Here is a 13,006-nt window from a genome sequence, read left to right as displayed (position 1 = left end):
CACCCTCATTATCATGGGAACAGTCTGTTGGTTCACTTCTCCTCCCAACAGCTCTCTGCCGTCAATCGTGGTTACCTGCAGGGGTTTACTTAAGGGGAGGGTTTGTATCTGGTGCTCAGCTGCGAACTCCTTACTCATGAAATTACAGGAGCTGCCTGAATCCAGCAGGGCTTTGATCTGTAGGGGGTGTCCATTTGGCAGCTCTAGCAACACCTCTATCACTAGAGCAGGCCTGGGAGGTTCTGGTGCGGGCACTCTCACTGCTTTTGAGCCTGGCTGCTGTGCCCCGACGGTGGCAGCCAGGCGTTGGCTTTTACCTGCTCTGTGCTTTCCTCCTCCTCTCCCCCAACAGCTCCTGCCATGCCTTGCCATTCCTTTCTCCGTGGACAGACTCTGGCAAAGTGTCCTGGCTGTTGGCAGAGATAGCATTTTTTCCCGCCCTTTCCCTCTTTCTTCCGCCCTTCACCGATGTTTGAAACTGTGCGCGCACGCGCTGTTCCCACTTCCATCGGCTCTGCCGGCGGGAAAGGCTGCTCTGGAATGTCTGGAATGCGGAGCTCCCTCCAACGTTCTCCTTTCCCCTCCCGCTTCTCCAAAGCCCTCGCCTCCTGGCGCGCTCCAATGGCTAGCGCGGCTTTAGTCAGCTGGTCCATAGACTCTGCTCTGGGGTTCCGGGAAAGTTCATCTTTCAAGGACGAAGACAGACCCTCTTCAAAAAGCATTTGAATGGGCTCAGAAGCCAAGTCCCACCCCAATCGATGAATCAACATAGTGAACTCAGTCCAGTACTCACGGACAGTCCGGTTTCCCTGTTTGCAAGCCATTAACTGCCTTCGCACTCCTCCCTGCTCAATGTCACTGGAAAACATCAGGTCCATGGCACGAAAAAACTTCATCGCGTCCTTTAGGATCTCATTATTTGCTGCCATCAAGGGTCTAACCCAGTCCTTCGCCCCTGATTCGAGGTGGCTAATTACAAAAGCCACTCGCGATTCCTCATCAGGGAAGTCATCGAATTGCAGATTGAGAGCATATTGCATCTCTGTCCTAAAGGCATGGTAGTTCCTGGGGTCCCCCCCAAATTTCTGCACCAATCCTGGCATCTTTCTGTTGAGTGGGGTGGCTTTCTCCCTCCCCCTCTCTGCATCCTGAGCCCTCCTTTCTTCCAGCCTCGCCGTCTGCAAGGCAAGCTGGATTTCCAACGTCCTATACCTTTCCTCCAGGCTTGGACCTCCAGCTGCCCCTCCGGTTCCTGCTGGTTCGCTCATGATGCCTCTCCCTGGCACAAGCTAGCTGTCGATGACTTTCGGATTGCTGTGATGGGATGAAGAGCTGCTTGTGTGTAAATTGCAATCCCTCAGAGTTTGAACCGCTTCTCAAACCTCTGCCTGTGACGGAGCCCCTCCAGCATGGCTGCGTCAGTCGCTAGCAGAATCCGAAAGTGGCTGCTTTCGGAAACGTTTCCAACATAAAAGCTCCTTAACGGAAACACGTCTTCTGGACTCTCTGCGTGACAGTTTCCGCCGAGGAACGGGTGTTCCTATAGGGGGCCCTGAGACTTCCCCACTGTTTTCACTGGAAGCATCTCTGAGCCATTCCTTCGACTCCCCTTCCCTTGACGTTCCTGTTCGCCCCCTACTGGTTCCCTCTTCAGGTGTCAAGTCTCTCTCTACCTCAGAGAGCCTTGGCACCTCCTGTCCTGCCGATGGCAGTTCCCTGACACGTACTAGGAAACTTGGAAATGTAACGTACAAGCATTTGATATACAGAGTCTTTTTGCAGAATCTCCTTCCCCTTCAGGCAGTTCTATCCTGACCCCGGGAGTGGGGGCAGAGCTCTTTCTGATTTTCTGTAGAACTGGGTTGGCATTGTTTGGAGGCTGGGGATGGGATTATCATAAAAGATTTCCTCCAGGGTGTGGCCTCCACTCCAGCAGAGTGACAGCAGCTATGTAATTACGTCATTTGGGACAGATTACACTGGTGTGCATTAGGGTCAGACAACACTAAGTGTGCGTTAGGGTGCGTATTTGGTTTGTTAAACTATTTCTTGTTTTTGGAAAAATACAGAAGCTCCTAACAAGTCCTCTTTGATATGGGGTGAATGAAGGGGTAGCCCCTGACCTCAACTTCCTCCAACCTTTGAAAATGCAGTTGTGTGAGAGGGGAAGAAGGTCTCAAAAGGATCCTCTGTATTATATAAATCCCCTTCCCAATGAATAACGGCAAACATACAGCCTAGACTACAAGGTCAAGAGGAGGTCAAAGAGACATTTCCCCTGGGATCTGCCACTGTGTTCCTCACTTTTTATGTTCATGGACTAGGGCTGGAACATCTTTTCAGGTTAACATCAGATATTTGACCAGGCAAGTCCTTTCTCACGTTTTAAGTCCTTCTTCGGTGACTTCTTTCAGAGACTCAGTCCTCCTTCTGCTCCAACTGGAGATCTGAGCTCAGAGGCATGTGCTACAGGGCTCATTTAGCTCACGATACCTGAGTATCAACCTGAGTGAACTGAGATGAGAGTGTGACGCAGAATGTCCCCAGTTCTTTAAGGCTGAATGTTAGAAACTGCTTTACACTGAGCCAGGCCATTGGTCTAGGGTAGCTCATGATTGACAAAAGCTCTCTGCAGTTTCAGTCATCCTCCACCCCAGGAGTCTTCTTCCATCAAGAACCTCTCTCGAAACTTCTTCTGGCTTCTGGGAGGAGGCCAATTTCAGCTACCGTCCCTGCTTTCTTTCCATGTAGCTCTTCCTAACCATAATTCCACTTCTCCTGCCTCTCTCCTAACATTAGTGCTTTCTTTGTTTCAGTAGAGAGAAAGTGTGTGTGGTGTAGTGGTTAAGAGCAGTGGACTCGTAATCTGGTGAACCAGGATCGCTTCCCCGCTCCTCCACATGCAGCTGCTGGGTGACCTTGGGCTAGTCACACTTCTCTGAAGTCTCTCAGCCCCACTCACCTCACAGAGTGTTTGTTGTGGGGGAGGAGGGGAAAGGAGATTGTTAGCCGCTTTGAGACTCCTTAGGGTAGTGATAAAGCGGGATATCAAATCCAAACTCTCTCTCTAAACTCCAAAGACCAAAAAGGAAAAGGTCACGGGCTACAGTTCTCCAGGCAAATGCATCTACTGCTCAAATAAAATAAAGTCAAGAACTGTAAGACAGGCCCATAAAAGTGTCTGCTTGCACTTTCCCAGGCATGTCATGTCATCTGTTTAATTTCCTCTGCACTCTGGGTGAATGTAGAAAGGTAAATAACATCTCTATAACAACCACCAGATAATTAGTACTGTCAGAGCTGAGTGAGCAAATGAGTCTAAATGTTAAAGATGACAGGGGGGAAGCACACAGGTTTTTTTATTATTTCAAAGGAAACTTACTCTCGGGTGAGTATGCTTAAGAGTGCAGCTAAGTACGACTGATTTACACGAGAGTAGTTTAACAACATGACTAACTTTTAAAATGCTCACTGGAAGGACAGATCCTGAAGCTGAGGCTCCAATACTTTGGCCACCTCATGAGAAGAGAAGACTCCCTGGGAAAGACCCTGGTGTTGGGAAAGATGGAGGGCACAAGGAGAAGGGGACGACAGAGGACGAGATGGTTGGACAGTGTTCTCGAAGCTACCAGCATGGGTTTGACCAAACTGCGGGAGGCAGTGGAAGACAGAAGTGCCTGGCGTGCTCTGGTCCATGGGGTCACGAAGAGTCGGACACGACTAAACGACTAAATAACAACAACTTTTAAAATAAACTGAACAGCACTGAACTCAGGCTGAATGAATCACATCCTTAGAACTAATTGAGTCTAGCAACAAGTCAATACTAGACTAATGAAACTTGCTTTCTAATGCACACTTACTTGAGAGGAAGTCCCATTGCATTCAGTGAGCAAATATGCAAATACTCAGGGTACTAATGATGGAGACATGTTCATATAGAGCAGGCTTGCCCAACCTGATGTTCTCCAGATGTTCTGGGCTACACCTTGCACCATCCCGGGCCATTGGCCATGCTGGGTCGAGCAGATGGGAGTTTCAGGCCAAAACATCTGGATGGCACCATGTTGAGGAAGATGGATATACAGCAATAAGATTACAACATGGCCATTTATAAACCTACTCAAAGTAGAGGTTGACTTGTAAGAGCTTTAGCCTTGGTGTTAGCTAACAGGGCATACCTGTAAATATGCAAATAGGAAATGTCTTTTTTTAAAAAAACCAAATAAAAATATATATATATATTTTAAAGGAGCCAGGAGGAGCCAGGAGCAGAGCTGAACGTGGCTTCAATGGCCAATGGCTCTTCCTCCATCTCCTCCTAGCGCTGCCACCAGAAGGAGGCTGTTTTGACCATCCTTCCCCTCCATGGCAGGAGGAGATGGAGCTGGCCACTGGACCCACACCACAATCTGCACTTCACCGCTACGCTTTTTGGACATGGGGTGGCTCGGCCCCCCCACCCCAAAAATATTCCGGGGACTGAGCAAAAGGGCTCAGCCCCCAGGAGCTGACAGCCCTGCCCCATGGCAACATAAGAAAAGAGTATCAGCCAGCTTGTTGAGCAAAGCCAGGAATCTCCCTTGCTACACACAACTGGACTGCGTTGTTGCCATTGTGGTCTGTAGGTGGCACTATTTTATTTTGCTATTTTATTTAATTACTACTACTACTAATGGGACACGGGTGGTGCTGTGGTCCAAACCACTGAGCCTAGGACTTGCTGATTTGGTTGGCGGTTCGAATCCCCGCGACCGGGTGAGCTCCTACTGCTCTGTCCCACCTCCTGCCAACCTAGCAGTTTGAAAGCACATCAAAGTGCAAGTAGATAAATAGGTACCGCTCCAGCAGGAAGGTAAATGGCATTTCCGTGTGCTGCTCTGGTTCGCCAGAAGCGGCTTTGTCATTCTGGCCACTTGACCCGGAAGCTGTACGCCGGCTCCCTCGGCCAATAAAACAAGATGAGCGCCGCAACCCCAGAGTCGGTCACGACTGGACCTAACGGTCAAGGGTCCCTTTACCTTTTACTACTAATGATAATTTTATTATTTATACGCCATCCAACTGGCTGGGTCTCCCCAGACACTCTGGGCGGCTCGCAACAGAGGACTAAAAAAGCTTCAAACATTAAAAACTTCCCTAAACAGGGCTCCTAGTTTTTCACCGGCTTCTGTTCAACCTGCCTTTGATTGCCTCTAATTGCAACTACAGTTGTACCTCGGGTTAAGTACTTAATTCGTTCCGGAGGTCTGTACTTAACCTGAAACTGTTCTTAACCTGCAGCACCATTTTAGCTAATGGGGCCTCCTGCTGCCGCCAAGCTGCCAGAGCCCGATTTCTGTTCTTATCCTGAAGCAAAGTTCTTAACCTGAAGCACTATTTCTAGGTTAGCGGAGTGTGTAACCTGAAGCGTATGTAACCCGAGGTACCACTGTAGTTCCCTTCGCTATCTCCTACTCAGGAACATGCCAAGATTTACAGAAATGCAAACTTTTTTTTTCCCAAGGGGGGAGGATCTCTAACAGGGATCCCTTTTGTACCAACAGCTGGTGCGGGTTTTATCATCTTATAGTACAGCGGCCACAGAACGCAGGCTGACTTTGTTAGGAGCAGCAGGCAGGGGATGAGCAGCAGCAGCCCCCACTGCGATATTTGGGCGCAGGGCCCTCTTGTCAATCATCTCAGTATCAGGATGGGTTTCGTAAATGTAAACAAAAGAGGCTTCAAAGTCAGGCTGCCATTTCCTGAACATCTACTACATCATGACACCAGGGGACACGATAAATTAGCGTTTCGGTTCTGAAAGAAAAGTTACACGTATGCTGGGGTTATTTAATCCAATTAGGCACAGAATCCCAAAGGAGTTCAGAGCCATTAAAAGATTATAATGTCATGTGCTGAGTTAATTACTACATTCCCAGTTATCAACTTAAATGTGATTTAGTATGTCTAAGAATGCTGGATCACTTGAATTCTGAGTAGTTTTGCATCGTATCGCCTTCAATGCCTTTTCTTTCGAGCTCTTTAAATCTTTTAAATTCTAGAGTGCAGAGCTGAAGTCTAAAGACGCCGCTGCTGGGTCTCACTAATGTCAGTTGTGCATGCAGATAGGGGCAACCGATGTCCTCTTACATGATCAGTAAATAGGGACCATCTGGAAAATGGTTTATAGTTCTCCGTGGCTCTCATTAGGCTCAATGGGGCAGGTTGCAGTAAACAAGACTGTTAGAAGCCTGGAAACCAATTGCCTTGAAAAATCCAATGGCTGTAGGCAGTGGCGTAGCGTGGGTTGTCAGCACCCGGGGCAAGGCAAGTAATTTGTGCCCCCTAACCCGTGGATTTGCACCCCCTAACCCGTGGATTTGCGCCCCCTAACCCTAACCCCCAGATGTTGCGCCCGGTGCGGCCGGCCCCCCCTGCACCCCCCACGCTACGCCACTGGCTGTAGGTCCCTTTAACTGGTCGCATTCTGCTCCAAGAGCTTGAGCAGAACCTCAAAGTTAACCTTCCAGCCAACTATATTGTTCCAAGGCACCAGCCTTTGTTGGCTGGAAGAAACAGCTGACCACGTAATATGGAACTGTTTGAAGGAAAGCAGGGAATAGTGGGGCAGGAGATCTGAAAACAATGCCAATATATTTCACACCTGACAACCAATGTGCCCTTTTGTTTTCAGATAGTACATGGGTAAGGTAAAGGGACCCCTGACCATTAGGTCTGGTCGCGGACGACTCTGGGGTTGCGGCGCTCATCTTGCTTTATTGGCCAAGGGAGCCGGCGTATAACTTCCGGGTCATGTGGCCAGCATGACTAAGCCACATCTGGCGAACCAGAGCAGCACACGGAAACACAGTTTACCTTCCCACTGGAGTGGTACCTATTTACCTACTTGTACTTTATGCTTTCGAACTGCTGGGTTGGCAGGAGCAGGGACCGAGCAAAGGGAGCTCATCCCGTCGCGGGGATTCGAACCGCCGACCTTCTGATCGGCAAGTCCTAGGCTCTGTGGTTTAACCCACAGCGCCACCCGCGTCCCAGATACACTTCCATAGTTAATGCTAAATATGTTACTTCTGCTACATGACCCACCATTGCCACTAGAAGGACGTGAAAATTTGTGTCTTGGGCTTTTTAGACTCCTCTACCCATGTACTATCTGAAACCAAAACAATGCATTGGTTGCCAGGCATGATTCCCCCCAAGCTCTCCTACCCCAGGAGAAAGAGAACTTCTTTTAAATAAAATAAAATAAAAATAGTGACTTGGATATTGCAGATTTGTCTAAGAGTGCTGCCCTTTGAGACTAAAAATATTTGGGCCTCAGGGTTAGAGACGATGGCTGTGTATACACTGTATGTTTAAAGAAAATGGCTCCCAGCCCCCCAAAAAACTCTGGGAATAGTAGTTTGTTAAGCGTGCTGGGAACTGTAGTTCTGCGATGGATAAACTACAGTTTCCAGGATTCTTTGAGGGAAAGCATGTACAGTGGTACCTCAGGTTAAGTACTTAATTCGTTCCGGAGGTCCGTTCTTAAGCTGAAACTGTTCTTAACTTGAAGCACCACTTTAGTTAACGGGGCCTCCCGCTGCTGCCGGAGCACGATTTCTGTTCTCATCCTGAAGCAAAGTTCTTAACCCGAGGTACTATTTCTGGGTGAGCGCAGTCTGCAACCTGAAGGCGTATGTCACCTGAAGCGTATGTAACCTGAGGTACCACTGTACTTGAAATCTATGGTCTGTATGCAGCTCCCAGGCAGCAGAGGAACCAACCCCCATGGCATGTTGCCAGGAACGGATAAGACAAGGAAAAAATCCTTACAACCTGCTTTTTATTCACAGAGAGGCTTGGGAAAGCAGGCTTGGAATAGTGGTGTTTTCCATCCGCTTTTTCTCCCACTTCCTCATTCGTCATCCCTTCTACATGTGGCGCTGTGCTCTCCTACTTTCTCCCCCCCCCCAATAAATTTTTATTATTTTCTTTACACATTCATTCTTATAGTACATTAACCAACCTATAAACCTTATGCTCTGCCGAGCTTGCGACTTCCTTCCCTCCCTTCAGTTGGTATCCCTTATCACATCCTGTCGCGTATTTTATCTTTTTACACCTACCCGTATTTTTTTGCTCTATAAGACTCACTTTTTCCCTCCTAAAAAGTAAGGGGAAATGTGTGTGCGTCTTACGGAGCGAATGCAGGCTGCGCAGCTATCCCAGAAGCCAGAACAGCAAGAGGGATCGCTGCTTTCACTGCGCAGTGATCCCTCTTGCTGTTCTGGCTTCTGAGATTCAGAATATTTATTTTCTTGTTTTCCTCCTCCAAAAACTAGGTGCGTCTTGTGGTCTGGTGCGTCTTATAGAGTGAAAAATACAGTAAATCATCTTGTCCACATTGTAGGAGTTACTTCAATCCTGCTAAGTTTTAAGTTTTACAGTTGTCCTTTAAATACACAATAAATTCACTCCAGTTTTCTTTGAATCTTTGACCGTCCTGATCTTGAATCCTGCCAGTCAGTTTGGCTAACTCCACATAGTCCGTCATTTTCATCTGCCACACCACAATGGTAGAAACTTCTTGTGATTTCCAGTTTTGGGCCAACAAAGTCCTTGCCGCAGCTGTGGCATACATGAATAATCTTTGATCTTTTGTCTTAATCTCCTTTCCCATCAGGACAAGCAAAAAAGCCTCTGGCTTTTTAGGAAAAGTATATTTTAATATTTTCTTAAGTTCGTTGTAAATCGACTCCCAAAATGTCTTTACTTTATCACAAGTCCACCACAGGTGATAATATTCACCATCCACCTCGTTGCACTTCCAACATTTTTAATCCCTCATCCTATGCATTTTTGCCAATTTTGTCGGCGTTAAATGCCACCTATAAATCATCTTAATTGAGTTTTCTTTCAGAGCCATACATGCCATAAATTTCATACTTTCATTCCATAATTTTATCCATGCATCCAGTTCAATGTTATGCCCAAAATCTATAGCCCATTTTATCCTCGCTTCTTTCACTTCCTCATCTTTTGTAAACCATTCTAACAACAAATCATACATCCTGGATAGTGTTTTACCTCTGCCTTCTATCAATTCTATTTGAAATCTCGATTTATTTATTTTATCCTCAAACCCAACTTTCCTCTTGTCCTCATTCGGTATATCATTTACCTGGTGGTATTTGCTCTCCTACTTTCAAGGCTTGCTGGGTTCTGGGAAGGGGTGTGTGTGTCTGGAATGCTTTCTAAAGACACTGAGTCCATCAGCTGTTGCCCTCCTGGCAGTGGCGTAGCATGGGGGGTGCAGGGGGGGCCGGCTGCACTGGGCGCAACATCTGGGGGGGGGCGCTCACACTCGCAGCTCTCTGCCCCTACCTGGCTCACTCACTCTCTCTCACTGCAGTGCTGGCTGTGCGAATCCGATCCGAGCCGCCGGGTCGCCGCCCACTGTGGAGGGGAGGGTGCCAGGCGTGCGGTGCGGTGCGGAGAGAGAGCGAGGGACTATCTGGGGGAGGGACAGTGCAGCGCGGGGGGGGCGCAAATTACTTGCCTTGCCCCGGGTGCTGACAACCCACGCTACGCAACTGCCTCCTGGTGCTTAACGTCCTCATCCTCTCCCATTATTTCCGAGCCTTCCCCCTCATCTGCCTTGGAGTTGTGACCTTCCTCAAACTGCTGTTGTAATTCTGAACTGTCTTCTTCTCGGGGAGGGTCAGGCTGAGGAGGTGGTTTCCACCATTCCCCCTCTGTCCAGTCTCTAGCAGCAGCCCATAGAAGCTTTTGAGAGCTGCAGGGCTTTATGAGCAGAGGCAGCATAACATGGTAGACGTGATGGTGGCAAAGGGTATTTCTTCTGGCCTTGCAACACACTTTGGGTGTGTTCGCATTACCACCTTAGTGTCAGTAAAGTTGTGTATTCCCCCCCAAAGTGTGTTTCACAACTCTTCCCCACTCTAACAGTTCACACCATAGGTTTATGTTTTCATTGTCCTTTCTGTTAGAATACAGTGGTACCTCGGGTTACAGATGCTTCAGGTTACAGACGCTTCAGGTTACAGACTCCACTAACCCGGAAGTAGTACCTCGGGTTAAGAAGAAGAAGAGTTTGGATTTGATATCCCGCTCTATCACTACCCGAAGGAGTCTCAAAGCGGCTAACATTCTCCTTTCCCTTCCTCCCCCACAACAAACACTCTGTGAGGTGAGTGAGGCTGAGAGACTTCAAAGAAGTGTGACTGGCCCAAGGTCACCCAGCAGCTGCATGTGGAGGAGCGGAGACGCAAACACGGTTCCCCAGATTACAAGTCTATCGCTCTTAACCACTACACCACGCTGGCTCTTAAGAACTTTGCTTCAGGATGAGAACAGAAATCGTGCTCCGGCAGCACAGCAGCAGCAGGAGGCTGCATTAGCTAAAGTGGTACCTCAGGTTAAGAACAGTTTGAGGTTAAGAACGGACCTCCAGAACGAATTAAGTTCTTAACCTGAAGTACCACTGTAATAGGGGCATGTTTTGGGGCTTCATAATCTCTTATTCCGGGACGCGGGTGGCGCTGTGGGTAAAACCTCAGCGCCTAGGACTTGCCAATTGCATGGTTGGCGGTTCGAATCCCCGCTGCAGGGTGCGCTCCCGTTGCTCGGTCCCAGCACCTGCAAACCTAGCAGTTCGAAAGCACCCCCTGGTGCAAGTAGATAAATAGGGACCGCTTACCAGCGGGAAGTTAAACGACGTTCCGTGTGCTGCGCTGGCTCGCCAGATGCAGCTTGTCACGCTGGCCATGTGACCCGGAAGTGTCTGCGGACAGCGCTGGCTCCCGGCCTATAGAGTGAGATGAGCGCACAACCCTAGAGTCTGGCAAGACTGACCCGTACGGGCAGGGGTACCTTATTCCAGCTTTATATAGCTGTACGTGGCTAGTCTTCCACATGACTATAAGTCTGTGTGTGCTGTACACATGTCATTTTCCCTTTTCCGCCAATTTAACTGGCTTTGTCCAAGAGGCCTTGAGTTTTACCCAAGGACTAACCACATCCCTTTCTCTGCATGTTTCTATCTCTCAGGACGCCTTTGTGAGGCAATGCAGCAAGAGAGAAGCCGGCTGCGAGTGGAGCAATAATATTGCCCCATTGCTACCGCACCAGTGCAACTTTTGGACAAAGGTTTTAAGGCACCAACCTTAATGCCACACATTAGCTAGCGAGGGAGGACTCTGGCAAATGAAATGCTTCCCCACCCCCATTACAAAAATTTAAATATCAGTATGCCCACATGGCGTTAAGCTGTCAGCTGCAATGTTCACAATCCTGTCTCATCCACAGCTTGTTATGATCAAAAAGGCTTGTATTCTTCTAAATGCACTTTCTCATGCTTTGAGAGTAAATCCTTCAAGCCAATATATCTTACTCTTCTTGACATACTCCATTAGGCCTTCAATGATCCATGCAGCTTCCATGTATGGCTGTATTTTTCTAGCTTTGCATTGTCCTCTCAAAGGAATTGATGGCTCCAATCTCATCTGATTTTACTTATGACATTTTGCAAAAAAAAAAAAAAAAAAAAAGGAAAGAGGGAGAAGGGGGGGGGCTCCCTAAAGGAAAGGATGCAGGACCAGATTAAAGATGGGATGGGCAGTTTCCTTGTACAAATTAATAATAAATAAAAAGGCACATTTGTGTGTGTTGGCTAAATAAAAAAAGGAATTTTGGCTATGGCTGATGTTGTCACAGACTCACATAATTCCCAGCCAACATGGCCAACGATCAGCTAGGCCCCTAGGTTGGGAAAGGCTAAATTGAGCATCCCTTAAACAATATTGCCCTTGCCCGCTCTCCTCTTCTCTCTGCAGGCCTATGCACCCTTACTTTGGAGTAAGGCACAATTGAATTCAATAGGACTTCCTATGGAGTGAGCTGCATTACATAGCTGTGATCATATGCATGCTTATTTGTGATTAAACCCCATTGGCATTTTGTGGCTCAGCTGGTTAGAGCATGGTGTTGGTAATGCCAAGGTTGCAGGTTCAATCCCCATATGGGACAACTGCATATTCCTGCATTGCAGGGGGTTGGAATAGATAATCCTTAGGGTCCCCAATTCTACCATTCTATGACTCCACATGCAGGCCTAGCATCAGATGGCATATGACTTGTGTTTCTGAAAACTCTCTGCTGTCACATGATGCCTTTTGCACATATTTCCCAGCGGTGTTCTGCTAGCTAGGCTTTGTCTCTGATGCACACAAAATATTGGGGTAAATATGTAGATATTTGGACGCGGGTGGCACTGTGGGTTAAACCACAGAGCCTAGGACTTGCCGATCAGAAGGTCGGCGGTTCGAATCCCCGCGACGGGGTGAGCTCCCATTGCTCGGTCCCTGCTCCTGCCAACCTAGCAGTTTGAAAGCACGTCAAAGTGCAAGTAGATAAATAGGTACCGCACTGGCGGGAAGGTAAACGATGTTTCTGTGCGCTGCTCTGGTTCGCCAGAAGCGGCTTAGTCCTGCTGGCCACATGACCCGGAAGCTGTACGCCGGCTCCCTCAGCCAATAAAGCGAGATGAGCGCCGCAACCCCAGAGTCGGCCACGACTGGACCTAATGGTCAGGGGTCCCTTTACCTTTACTTTATGTAGATATCCAGGATAAAAACACACGCACATGTATGTATGTTATATTTATTCTGCTACAATTTATACAGTTGCTGCTACAGTAAAAACCTTAAGATGCCCTTGTTTAATCCTGCTTTAGAGAGGAAATAAATATGAATAGCAGCGTCTGATCCACAAGACGGGCAGGATCCACTGCCACGTGGAATTTCTTTCTCTCCTGTGAGTCAAGTGTGCCTGCTACGGAAACGGACGCTGTGCGGCTCCTTGCAGCCCTTTCATTTTCTAGCAAGAGTAATCCTCTGCACAGACAGAAATAAGCGGATTGGATCTGCCAAGGTTGGAAGCCTCACCGTGCCTACTCAGAAGCCAACCCCATCGAGTTCAACGGGACTCCTTCCCAGGTTAG

General features: G+C 48.1%; 1 long non-coding RNA gene across 1 annotated transcript in view; it reads left to right on the top strand.

Moving 5' to 3' along the window:
• The window catches only part of LOC310660487, a 330,629-nt gene that overhangs the window by 292,765 nt on the left and 24,858 nt on the right, over positions 1 to 13,006 (top strand). The window lies entirely within an intron of this gene.

The sequence above is a fragment of the Podarcis tiliguerta genome, assembly GCF_965153285.1.
Source record: "Podarcis tiliguerta genome assembly, chromosome: 12".
In the NCBI taxonomy this organism is placed as follows: Eukaryota; Metazoa; Chordata; class Lepidosauria; order Squamata; family Lacertidae; genus Podarcis; species Podarcis tiliguerta.
The sequence above is the reverse complement of the archived record's forward strand: the minus strand, read 5'-3'. Positions and strand labels throughout refer to the sequence as shown.